Source organism: Varroa jacobsoni, unplaced genomic scaffold, assembly GCF_002532875.2.
Source record: "Varroa jacobsoni isolate VJ856 unplaced genomic scaffold, vjacob_1.0 scaffold_341, whole genome shotgun sequence".
Classification (NCBI taxonomy): Eukaryota; Metazoa; Arthropoda; class Arachnida; order Mesostigmata; family Varroidae; genus Varroa; species Varroa jacobsoni.
In genome coordinates, this window is record NW_019213243.1 from 233,164 (window position 1) to 246,273 (window position 13,110).

A 13,110-nucleotide genomic window follows, 5' to 3' on the forward strand; every position below is an offset into this window, starting at 1 on the left:
AACTTGCACCTACAGTTGATCGCCTCAAGCTACTGAGAAAGTTAATGCTACTGTGACCAAATGCAAAACTAAAAGGGGTGTTTTAGCAAAACTTGTGACCGTACGTGAACGATCTCTTTTTGCTTTACGATAAATCAATGTTATTCATAGGTTTCATTTTATAAAACCTCGACGTAACCTTTTCAAAAAAACACGAATATGTATTAGTACATATACATTTATTATATTCAGATGGTCCTGTTAGCAAGTTAGAGGAAGTTCTCAGATCATGTGAACGCTCGTCCACGATGATACATCTCGGTAGATACATTTGAAGTTAAGTTATTATCGCATTATAATATCAGCAAGTCGATAGAAGAGTCATAAATGTAATTAACAAGAACCTCAACCACGTGGTTGGACTTAGGCTATCGACTTTGCTTCCTTGTACGATTATATGTCCCTGTACATAATGTCATATACTATTATATTACGAAAAAAGCCAACAGCAGCGACAAGCTGTTTATTCTCCGCCAAATTATTTTTACGCATCGTTTCCTAATGGCTTTTCGGATATGTTATCCTCCGCTTGTCCATCGATGTTATTTCAATCATACGCTCATAGCCAGTGAATATATATATAAAGGTCTATGATGTGTACATAATGAATAAAGTAGGTCTTATGAGACATCGTTAATCGCCGGCGCACACATCTGTCGGCTGCAAGTGATGCATTATCAGCTTCGACCTTCTCTTCACGAAGACTCCATCTTAAGTGGTGGATTTTGTACACGTATCACGTCAGGCCTGCATCAGGGGACAAAAATTAAATGGGCGAAATAACCGTAGTGCGATTGCAGAGGCACAACATTACACATCATTGGGAGAATGGTCGTGGAAGATGGCCATTTTACTACGACTGCGGTAAACTTATAGCATTATAGAGGTGGAACGCTAATGCTACTACTAAGTATGATACTACCAATTACCGAAACAGATGGGAAGGAGCCAAAGTGAAACGAACGAGTCAAATTTCCATGACGAACGTGGCTACATCGTATAGTATATGTCACACTCGAACACGACTCGACAGGCTTTCTTTCACCGTCAGTGCTACCGGACAGCGGCGACAGCCTTTCGCGATAATGTAAATAACAACGGCACTAGGTCTGCCATTATTAAGTAGTACTGTTGAAATGAGCAAAAATCTCCTGATTGTGACGACCGGCGCTGTGACCGTGACAATAATGAAATGATTGACGAACGAAATTCTAATGAACAACAACAATAACAACAACAACAATTGACAGTATACGGGAAACTGCGCATTGTAGGACGAAACGCGTTCACGTCCGTCGTTCCCCGTTTAGGTACGATACATGCTCATTGCACGTCGCACAGTCGATCAACACTTTCTTGCTCGTAGGCTGACGTTCACGCGTGTAGTAAACTTACGGTACTATTATGTTTAATAACACAAGCGAATTATTTAACGTCCCAGAACAATAGAGCGCTACTAACAGTTCGAAATTATATACCGGCAGAAAATCATTGCTCTTTAAAGCCTACCGTTTTATCCATATCACAAAAAAAGAGTTTTGAAATCGATGTATAGCTTATAAGAGTTTCGCTAATTTCTAGAGTAAAAACCTTTGTTTGAGATAGAAAAAAAAGCGTGATAATACGAAAGAGCGATTCGAAACAGGACAAAAGACAGAAAAAAAAAAGAGTGAGAAATGTGTTGAAAATCTGTTTCAAAAAGAAAGCGCAAATAAGAGCAAAATACGGACCAAAACAGCAGTGAATACGGTATTTCATATTTATAATTAGTTGTTTAATACCTTAGCTTATACCCTTTATCGTTTAGCTACTTTTGAGGTTCTTTTGTTGTTCTATTTTTGCATTTGGCTGATTTTAATAAAATCTATTTCCCGTCCTTTCCTAGACGTCTCTCTCGTTTCTATCCTCTTATGTTGGAGTTTTTTTTCTCAAATGTTTTATAAATACTTATATATAAATAAAAAACTATTAATTTATATATTAAAATTATTTATACGTATAAACATAAATAATTTTATATTGCTCCCCTATAGAAAAGAGTACATCTACTTCAGACTCTGAAGTCTGTTTGAAACGTTGCTTTGTACGGGCAAGACAGCGACAATAGCAAAGAGTGAACTCACGACTTAGTAAATCCAGACTTCTTTTATTATAAACGGCATATGATCTTATAAAGCAACCTAGTTACGTCAGCACTTGTCCACAGAAGGATTATTGCGTTTCATGCGCTTGATAAGAGGAATAAAAATGTAAGCACTTGTTCTCACTGCTAATCTCATTGGCAATATTATGACTTCCGGTTACTCTCTCAGCTTTCTCCTTCTCCACATTAACTTGTCATTTTGTTGTTAGTACATTATATACATGTTAGGAGCTAGCGGTTTCGCGCCACTGGTTTAAAGTGGAGTGGCAGACTCACGGGCTTCTGCTTCCCGCAATTTACGTTAGCATGAAAGCTGTTACGTAGAAAATTAAAATCACCCGCTGACCTCGGAGAACTAGCTGTTCGGTGTAATCAATGACGGCAACTGCAAGCAAGCAAGCAATATCGCCCCTAGTTTGGATGTTTGTATAACAGTGAGACTCATTCTTTTAGTGCCATTATTAATAGCAGCGTAACTCTCGTCAGTGTCCGAAATTGGACAGATTGATTTATTTATTAGTCATTTCGATCTTTGGCGCTGCCAAAACATTAACTACTGGCTTCGCATAACAACGATACGCACATAGCACAGTTGTAAATGTATCCTTTTGTAGGTATTGCAGACACGTACTATAGCTATCTAATACATATAGAGGTTTAGCCGAAAATCTTTTAAGCGAGTCAATGGCGGTCTAAGAACGACGACTGTGACCAATGCTGCAAGATATGGTTTGCGTGCGTACATGTGTGGCCAGCTCATACGATCAGAGCCGATCTGGTGGTGCTGAATATTCCAAATTATCTCTATGTGCAATATATATATATACAGCATTTTAATATGGAGCTATTACGTTAACTATTATGCTCATTATAAACCGTTCAGTACTGATAGTAAACAACTTTTCTGAACTTGGAATTGTTAAGTGCATCCGTTCTTGGCAGGACGTTTCGAATCAACAGTAGCGTTTGTTTCCTTAAGGGTAGCTAAATTACTTGTTGACGAATAAAGGAACGAAAATTTGCAAAATAGCAGATGTTTGTATTGATCAAATTTCGGAATCCTGCGCCCGGATAGGCAGCTCGGAACCTATAGTAGAAGGCGGCCGCAGCGGCCCCCAAAGGCTCAAGATCAATGTGGATAGGCTGCTTGAAGCGATCGTTTGGAACTAAACCCTTAATGAACCATAGTTCTTCTGCTTTCATTCAATTGCAAATATGAAATAGATATTTCCGTATATGTATCTACCGTTACACACGCACATGCGGTACGTACGTATTGATTATATCAATTAACAACTCAATGTATTATTCGATAATTGCGTTTGTTAATTAGATTACGGGGACGGCGTCACCCTAAACTTACAAATTCGTATATTTTCTGTGGGATCGTGTTAGGCGAAAATGCAGTGTGATAGTCTTTAATAAACTAACGGTAGTTCGTTTTGCAAAACCGCGAGGTTGGCCAGTGGCAACGACGGATAGATTTGAAAGGAAATAGCGATCTCGCCATTGTTGCTGCAGTACCCAATTTAATTTTCAGTAACAGTGAAATTTGTTTCAGATTCGGTATGTAACCGTATAATTGGCACTTTATTAAGCTTAGTATCCTCCGTTGATGCTCGAAACATAGCTAAGCCGCCATCGCCGTGCAAGAGCTGAGGGTGGCAATCGTGTAGCTGGACGGAAAAGCGAAACAAGACCGATTTGATCTCCTCTCAATTCATTTTGTTTTATCTTTATTAACTGACTATACTAACGCTACAACTAACCATATGCTCTTCATAAAGCTGTGTAGAAAATTAAGGCTATAGATGTCGAATGTAAGTTTAAAACGAAAAAGAAAAATAGAAGCGATGAATTAGACATATGAAGTCAAACGTTTGTTAAAATCCCAATGCGTAAAATCCGAATGTATAGTAGGTTAAGTGTTTTTGTTATTTCTTTTAGCACAAAAGTTGCTGTTGTGTTTAGAAGGAGTACAGCACTCTGTCAATCCATTCGTTCAATTGAACTTCATCTGTTCATGAAGCGCACACGGATCGTTCGTAAACCAAAGATTTTTTTTTAATGCGAGGATTAATTGCTGGTGACCTGCTTAATAAATGATTCATTACATACTCAACATGCCTGACTGCAGCCCCTCATTCATGACCACACGGGGGCATTACATATACAGATACCATTTTTGCCTAGTCAGTCTGTTTGGCCGTTGATGACTTTTTCTTTGTTCACATTGCGTTTACCATTACTGCATTGATACGTTGAGGTTCGTTGAACTCATGCCAGTCTTTTCCGCATTAGCCTGTGGCCTATGGCGGTCGTCGCGGACTAATATAGTTTCATCAAGGGTGCTGCTAGTGGTAAGGAGAATTGGAATACTTTACTCATATGCTAGTGAAAGCAAGTATAATCAATAACGTGGGCTAAATTCTTCCAGAAGATAGACAAAGTAGAGAGTAACTGCATTTGCCATACACAAACGCACGCAATCAAATATCTGTGTATACATAAATACGTTTTTGGATGAAACCTATAAGCCGGATACTATTGTACACATGCGCGCATAATTGAAGGTGTAATAAAGATGTCTGCAACCGTGCTTCAGCTTCTTGCGGTATCTTGAATGTAGTGTGATTCGTTGGCAACCTTGTGATTTGGACACGTAATGATACGTTACGTCACGTCCCTTCCCTTTAGGTTCAAAATCAACATACATAATTCAGCAATTAGGAATCAACTGTAGCTAAATTTTGTTATGACGAAATTATCTTTTCCGACTGCAGCTGTGGTTAATAGCAAACAAAAAACACTAACTTTTTTACCCCAATTACTTATAACCCATATAATAGTTATATGCTCCAGTATCTCTTCATAAACTGAAGTGTGGTCTCTACACAAGACAAAATGTGGCTCAACTTTTTATCGGTCAGAAAGCTGTGGACCATTCATGTTGGAGTGACTGATCTTAGCGAGTACGATAACAAGTGACTCAGTGGCCAGCAACAAAACGCGAGGTCGCTTCCCTCTTTCTCCCGTCCTCTCAGAGGCGTTTCGCTCCCTCCCTCTTCCGATAATCGCGCGTCGGACCCTGCTGATCCTAGCTAGAACTTCACGGAGGTATCCTTCAATTTTCTATGCAAACTATCTGCCCCAAGCCCTCCGATTCTTCAAAAGTAGCCTGACTGGCTGGTAATTGCTTTGATTTCCTCAAAGATCTTCGCCACACTGAGGACAGCATTCATTATTACATGTTTAATCCTTCTGCATTGAAACACTGGTCTTTAATACTCTAATGCATGTACAATGTATCAGACCAAGAACTGCATGACAGGGATTACTCCCCCGATTATGGATTAGTTGATCAAAATCCTTTTATTAACCAAGATTTGTTTTACTTAGAAAGGCAAATGACGTATAGGTAACAACTCTACTAGGCTTGCTATTTGAATGAAGCTATTTTAAGGAAGAACGGATCCTTTATTATTGCAGTGTTATCAACAATGGCGTGATTTTCTAACCTATGAGTGGTAATTTGTGGCCTAATTAGGCAACGGTGTTCCACCAGACAAACAGGAATTGTCGTAGCCTTTTTCTAAAATCAGTGATCGAATTTGGCCATAAGTGGTCCTTTCATAAAAACTGGTTAAGCTTCCACTAATCGATGCCCTCTGCTGAATATGACCATGGAATTCGGACCTTCCTCGTGTGATGCGTATAGTAAACGGAATAAATAGTCGATATAATGGATTGTTAGTGAAAATATGAGGTTCCCACTGAAAAAGCATTTTATGTTAACTATCATATAAGTCCGTCTACGTGCACTCATGCAAAATCTTGCGAATTTCATTGCGGTAGGTATATAAAATCGTCTGTTACGTTTGCGTTTTATATAATCCGTTATTTCTATAGAGCACGAAAGAGAACGACCAGACTGCTTAGAACAGTTCTCAGACAAAGTAACGGAACATGACCACACCTTCATCAAGACAAATTTCCATCAAATGTACTTCTGCAAAATACATTCTCACTTCTGTCGTAACTTAACCGCTTAGTAGCCGAACTTAAACTTCAACTTGTATAACGATTTTTCCATTTTATTGCATCATCTTCTGAAGAGCCTTCATATTTGTCGAATGTCGAGTTCCTTTGCACCGAAAGAAATAAAACGTCACGTTCAGTACGGATCAACAACGTACCTTCGTGTGTAACGTGCAGTGTTGTGCATAACAAGAACATTCGTTAAGATTTTGTATGGCGAAATGCAATAAAATTTCTTAGTTCCTAGTTCGCACGTGACACGCTACGAATTCAACGATAGAAAAAAATAGGTCCGAACGAATTTCGAATGTGTCATGCACCACATGAACGCTCACTAAGCAACCATAAGCGCTCAAAGGCAATAGGTACTGAACATGTATTTATCCATTCGATTTCTATCACTTGCATTAGTGCAACTAACGCTTTGGTCGGCCTTTGAGCGTCAGCTGCCGTTACTGGTCCTACGTTACGTACGCAATGCTCTTCTTTTTTAGCACAGACGCATACACAGCTTAGCAGTAGGCCTACCACAGATAAATGGTAAAACTTACGAAAAGCGAACTATCAGCTCTGCGTAGACACTTGATGTACCGTTAGCTAACTAACGGTTCAATCTACGAAAAATATGCAAACTTAATTTTTTACTCCGAAAAATATAACGTTGGAAACTTCGCATAGGTAGAAAATATCAGAAGATGCATAAATCTGCTATAGATCCTATTTGTGTTGCGTCTATGAAACGAAATATTAACAAGCGTTTATATATACTTCGATTTGAAGTGTGATTACGACCTGCTTTGACTAAATGAGCTGAATAAAAATACTAATTGTCGAGAATGCCTCAGAGAGCTTGCTACAGTTCTTTGCTTTTGCCTCCACAACCCATTATTTACACCCAGCTATCCGCAACATAATCGCAGTAAAATATATATATTTTATATATACACACATACATTTATGTATACTACACGACATGTGTAATTAATAAAAGAAATTTTTCACTAATCACTACCTAAAGCGGTGCGAACTTTGACCTAAGAGTCAAAAGGTGATTTGGTGTTACACTAATGTTAAAAAGTCCCCATTGTGACAAACAGATGATGCTAGTGTCGGGTAGGCTGATTGTATCTAGCTAAAAATTCTCAGGGTAATTGTTCTGACCATCGGGCGTTTGCTCGGTTGTTTCTATTGAGCTGTCGCAGTTAAAGGCCGTGATTCCGTGCGTTCAATAATGGAGATCGAGCATTGTCTTTCTCACTGCTTTCGATCAGGGAAAAAATGCTACCGATACAAAAAAGAATTGTCGGTGAAGAGAAAGGCAAACGCGCGGTTTTGGCTTCGTCGCTTCAGAAGCGGAAATTTCAACTTGAACCACGAATCACGCTCTGGTTGACCATGAACTGTAAACACTCGTTGGGCAAGCTGCAGCACAGTTGACCCGGGAGCCCGTTACATAACTACGAGTGACTCAGACGACTGTTGTGAATCCTTTGCATGACGACGGGACAGACTGAAAAGTAAGTAAAGTTGATTCCCCATAAATTTAATGAAATATATAAGAAAACCGTTTGACCAATATGCCTCTTGTTACTCGCACAACGAAAAAGAAAGCCATTTCTGTACAAGACCGTTACCGACGCTAAAGGATCTATCTCTTACGACATTCTCAAGCACGGGCTAGAATGGTTAGATGTCCGTGGTTAAAAGCTGTATCTCTGCATGAAGTGGGATAAGGAGGGACTGTTATACTATGAGTTACTCTTACTTAGGGAAGACCTACAGGAGATCGATACGCAAGTCAGCTCAACCGTCTGAGTCACTGAATTGATAGAAGGATCGGCAAAGGGTAACGCAAAGTGATAGTATAGTGCTTAGTGCTGTATGAAAACGCTACCGCTTAGGTGACCCAGTGACATATAACGGACCTGCAATGGAAAAGTCCGCCCCACCCGGTATACAGCCCAAACATTACTCTACTCGATTATTACTTCTTTCGCCCATGCAGCCAGAAAGGCAAGCTGTTTAGAATAGAGGCCGAAGCTCTTGAATGGGTCGAAAGTAGGACCGCTTCTAATGCCGAAGCCTTTTTACTTTGCGGGATACATCAGTTAACAGAAAGCTGCATGAGTGTTGCAAGGAGCTAAGGCTGCTTCGACTAAGATCCGTTCATTTGTTCGAACGTTGCAACACATTGAGCGTGGCTAAAAGGCAACGCATATTTTTTGTTCAGCCTAATGGATAACACTAATCTCTAATCATCTGATGGTGTTACGTGATAAATGCTTGCGTTTGGCTGTGTAAAAACCACTGATGATCACTAGTAAACTAGGAGAATAATTCTTGTTTTAAGCTCCGCTAGAAGGCGCCACTTGTGCTGGGTGATCGTTTTGCATCGTAAATAAAGCCCTATGTGACACCGAGCGAAAAGGTGGAGGCTTGCGCCCATTAAAGAGCCCATTAGACGACTGGCTTCTAGCACGAGACGTGTTCACGCCCAGACTCGAACCCGGATCACCACGTGTTCCTCAAGTGTCAGGCCCAGATAGTATTTGGCCAGTGGGACCAGCTATTACGAAGTAGCCTGGGCCACAAAAGCGATATAAAGGAATGGACAACATTTTTCAGTCCATCTTTCTACACATATAATATGTCAATACTTGATGAAATATCACGTTCTTGCTTGACGTTTTTCCTCCTAAGATGTTTTTGGGGGTAATATCCAGCAAAAGACATTCAGTACGTTTTCAGATTAAAACAAAATTACATGTACATTACTGGAATAAAGAGTGATTGTATTGGCTTGTGTTATCTATCATTGGTGGTCTGAGTCTGAATTCTGCTTTTAATGCTGGCAGCCAGCCAGCCAGCCAGCCATCTGATGGGATGCCTGATAGTACCCGACGTACAATTTGAAACATTTGGGTTATCTGTCAATGGTTTGTGTAAATGTGTCAAGAAGACGTGTCAAAATGCTGACGATTTATCCGCAAGTAAATAGAAAGAGATGTCATTTTGGTTTTGTCGATTTTATTCTAATAATTTTTAGTTTTTACCATAGTAATTCGGTGTCTGCAAGAAAGTGTTTTCACTAAAAGCGGATATTTACTTTTTGTCATATACGCACACTCAGTGTCCATACAATTAGATAGTGGCATAAGTGCAGATATTTTTTTAGCACGATTATTCCTTTCGGTTCAGGTGTTTTTCAGTCTACCTTTGTCGATCTTCAGTTCTGAAGTGAAAATACCATATCAATATGATCCATAATATTCATTAGATATATATGATTCTTATGTTATCATTACTACATTCTGTAGCAGGTCTATTGTCAGTCTTGACCCTCTCCCAGTTCATGTCCCATATTCGCATTATCTACGAGCTTCGAAATATACAAACATGTTATTATTTATTTTTTAGAAAAGTAACAATTAGCCGAAATAGTGTACCTTTTGAAAATGTTCATCCTTAAATTACCATTTAAAGACGATTTTAGTCAGACATTTAAAGGAAATATGAAAGACTATGTTGTCGGTTGATTTGGTTCGAAAGAGAGCTTTCATTTATAAGGTTCCGTTATAGTGCTACAGGGGAACTCTTAATAGGACAAATGCCCCACATATATTAGCAAATGCAAGGATAGTGTGTGAAGGTATGCCGATTACTTCAAATTCCTCAGAAGCAAGCTGAGGTCTTGTAGGAATTATTTACACCATTTGTCTTCAAAGATATTTAAGTAATGCTATATTTTCTAGACTGCATCATAGTTTCCTGTAAAGTACTATGTTGTTTTTTATAGCTGAACATGTTTGCCCGAATAAAGAATTGATTGAGAGGTAAAAAGTGGTGTATTTTTCACACTAGTTGAAACACTAATACGGCTTACTGCCAATGGTCTTAGGCGAATTGCAGCATATCTACCATCAGTAAAAGATGTATTGTTCTATCCAGGCTGGCGAGTTACTGAGATAATACGTTTTAGTGAATAAAATTTGGGCTATCTACTGTGCATATCCTTCGGAGCTTCTGAGTTTTGTTGGAAACTTATTGACTGACCTGAGTTATCGCCGTTGACAACAATCATATAGAATGTCTTGTGATCGCTTTATTTGATCTCCAAATATAACATTTTAGAGTGAACATTGCCTATCTGGTAACTCGTAAGTACCAAGACACAACTGGCTAGTACTCGGCACTCGGTTGGTCATTATCGGACTGCAAACTACTTACAATTCATACTGACCACAAACTGATCTAGATTTAAATTAGCTAAAGCCTTATCGTTGCTTTGCCCGTGTATTCTGGCAGCCGCCGCTGCGAACGGCTGTTGGAGTATGCGGGTCCATGTGGGAATGATATATTTTCGGCTTCTGGGTCATCAAAGGCCATTGCCCCTCGGGCAGACAATATTTCTGCAGTTGCCTTATGATTAGAGACGTGACAAAAGTGCAATCGAACGATGGCGGGAGAGGTATACAGACGGCAGCGATGCAACGATAATCAACAGGAAATAAGTGCTTAATATGGCCTTTACAGAATGGCCCACTTTTCTGAGTAAATATTGAACCACATCGATTTTTAGTCGGAAAATAACAACAATAGAAAGGTGAGCCTTTTCCCTGTTTAAGAATCTGTTTTAAATGGCTGAGATCTTTGTTGGGAATCGTAGAGCGTTACTTAATTAATTAAGACAGTTTCGGACAGCTCCGCAAAGCATAAATACATCGAGCACAGCGAAGTACTATCATGTTGATATCGCCAAAGGGCGGAAGGAACGTCATATATAATACATTCGAAATAGGAAATAACTCGCTATATATTTTAATTTTCCGAATTTCGTTTCTTAGTGCTTTATTCATCGTCCAAAAAATTAGGGGATCTGTATTGCCATGTTACCCAAGTAAAAATCACTCTTACTAGTATATATTCAATCTAACCAAAGATCTTATTAGTTTTTTTAAAAAAAAAACTTCAAAAAATACGCTTCAGTCGTTAAATTGTAAGACACACTTCGATTATATCAATCTACATAATTACCTAATGTGGTTGAAAGCTAAAACTAGATTAGTCTTCTGAAAAAAGCTCAGGTGACAAGGGCAAATATCGAGCCTCATCTAGGATTAGGCTACCATTGAAGCTCTCTGGAGATCTCCAGTAAAATGATTTATATATTTGCCCTATATATCCTTAATATTTCTAGTGATCTAAAAGACTGCCAAAACATTTCGAACCTTTGGACTATTTAAAGACGTATCTCATTTTATCATAAAACGTTTTAATATAGATTTGAGGAGAATCCTATCTCACTTAATATTCTGTCATGGAATGTCTCTTTTAAAAAGTCTGATCTGGAAAGAATTTACAAAATTAATGCTGTTACAATATTAATTACATTGAAGTATAGTTGCCATACTTAAGAATTATGAGGACGTTTCGGTAAAACCTGTAGGGTTAAATTGAATGTATTAAAGGCGTGATAGAAATTACGTAATGTGTGATACGGACCTAAACGTTTGCGCCTATATTTATATACCACTCCAATACGACTACCATAGATCGGAAAGACCGTCCAGATTTAGAATGGTAATTCTAAAATGGCCTAATCGATTTTTATGTCTAACGATTGCTGACTACGGCACTGAACCAGCTTCCTTTGAAATAGCTACTAACGTATGAAACCAAGAGCTGAGCAAAGGCTAAAAGATGTAGATGTTTAATATGGGTCTTAAATCGCATACCGAGTCCAGCATTACACAATCTTATATTATCAAATAAACTCTTATTTTTGTAAAGTTTCTATCTGAAACTCTCATGCAGTATGATTGAAAACTTTAATAACACTCTTATAATTAATAACACTCTTATAATAAGAAGTATAAAATTAGAGATGAAAAAAATTTTAAAGGAAAAAAAGGTATTTAATAACGATTGTATTCAGTTTTCAACGCTTAGTATTATGTATCGTTCACGAGTTAGAGGTACGTGACCTTCCAAGCACTTTACTATTTTTACTTTGATTCTGTCAACAGCGCAGGAACGTATAGATAAGATGTTCGCACTTGACTGAAAACGTCAAACCTTTCACTACTTATAAATTTTTGGTCCACTAAGATAATTAACTGCTATTTATTGGTGCCATTAGATGATAGATAATCATCTATAAAGTAAGATGCACTCAACTGTAAAACAAGATACAAAAGTCCGTCTGTCTCATTTAGGGTATAGTGTTTTTACACAATCAGGGTGAATAAATAGCGAGCGGCGTATTTATTTAAATATATATATTGCTGTATAAATCGCCGTTATTTCATCTATGATCTACAATGGCGCTCGATAGCACTACTCCTTTCGGGACAAAAATTTCTCACCATACCAATATAGAAATTTTTAAAAAAGTAAAGTTTTGCTGTAAAGGCAATTTCATGTCCTGCTGCCATTGTCCTCTACTGATCATCATTGAGTACGTCAATAGATTTTTAAGTCATAGCCTCAATCGAGGTACGCACATCTCGTATCAGTAACATTCGCAATAGATATTCTCCATAATTGCACGCCTCCATCAATACATACCTCCACTCATCAGAGAATTCTGGGGAATTGCACACCAATCTAGCGGATAGAACAATCGGTGACAACTGACATGGCGTGCCATGGCGTCAGATCAGGTGTTCTGCTAGACAGATTTGCTTACATTGTGCACGCTGCTATTACGTGCATGAATGTATCAAAACATACTATTGAAATCCACTATGATATCATAGTCCCATTAAACAAGAATTGCTAAGGGAGATGTTCGTTTCGAGGAAACCTTTTTCGAAAAACCCGCGACGAACAAATGTATATACAGCCTTACAATTATCTAATCAAAGCTTCACGCTTTAACGGCTAAACTA

At 38.5% G+C, this 13,110-nt stretch overlaps 1 long non-coding RNA gene across 2 annotated transcripts; it reads right to left on the reverse strand.

Moving 5' to 3' along the window:
* Positions 1–201: 201 nt before the first annotated feature.
* On the reverse strand, positions 202–12,802 carry LOC111259534 (uncharacterized). Of its 2 annotated transcripts, XR_015310633.1 has the most exons (3): positions 12,788–12,802; positions 969–2,567; positions 202–786 (listed from the first exon to the last, which is right to left on the reverse strand). It is a non-coding gene; the product is annotated as an uncharacterized LOC111259534 (long non-coding RNA). The 2 variants fall into 2 exon arrangements; XR_002679688.2 differs by lacking the exon at positions 12,788–12,802 and having other exon boundaries at positions 969–4,864.
* Positions 12,803–13,110: the final 308 nt, after the last annotated feature.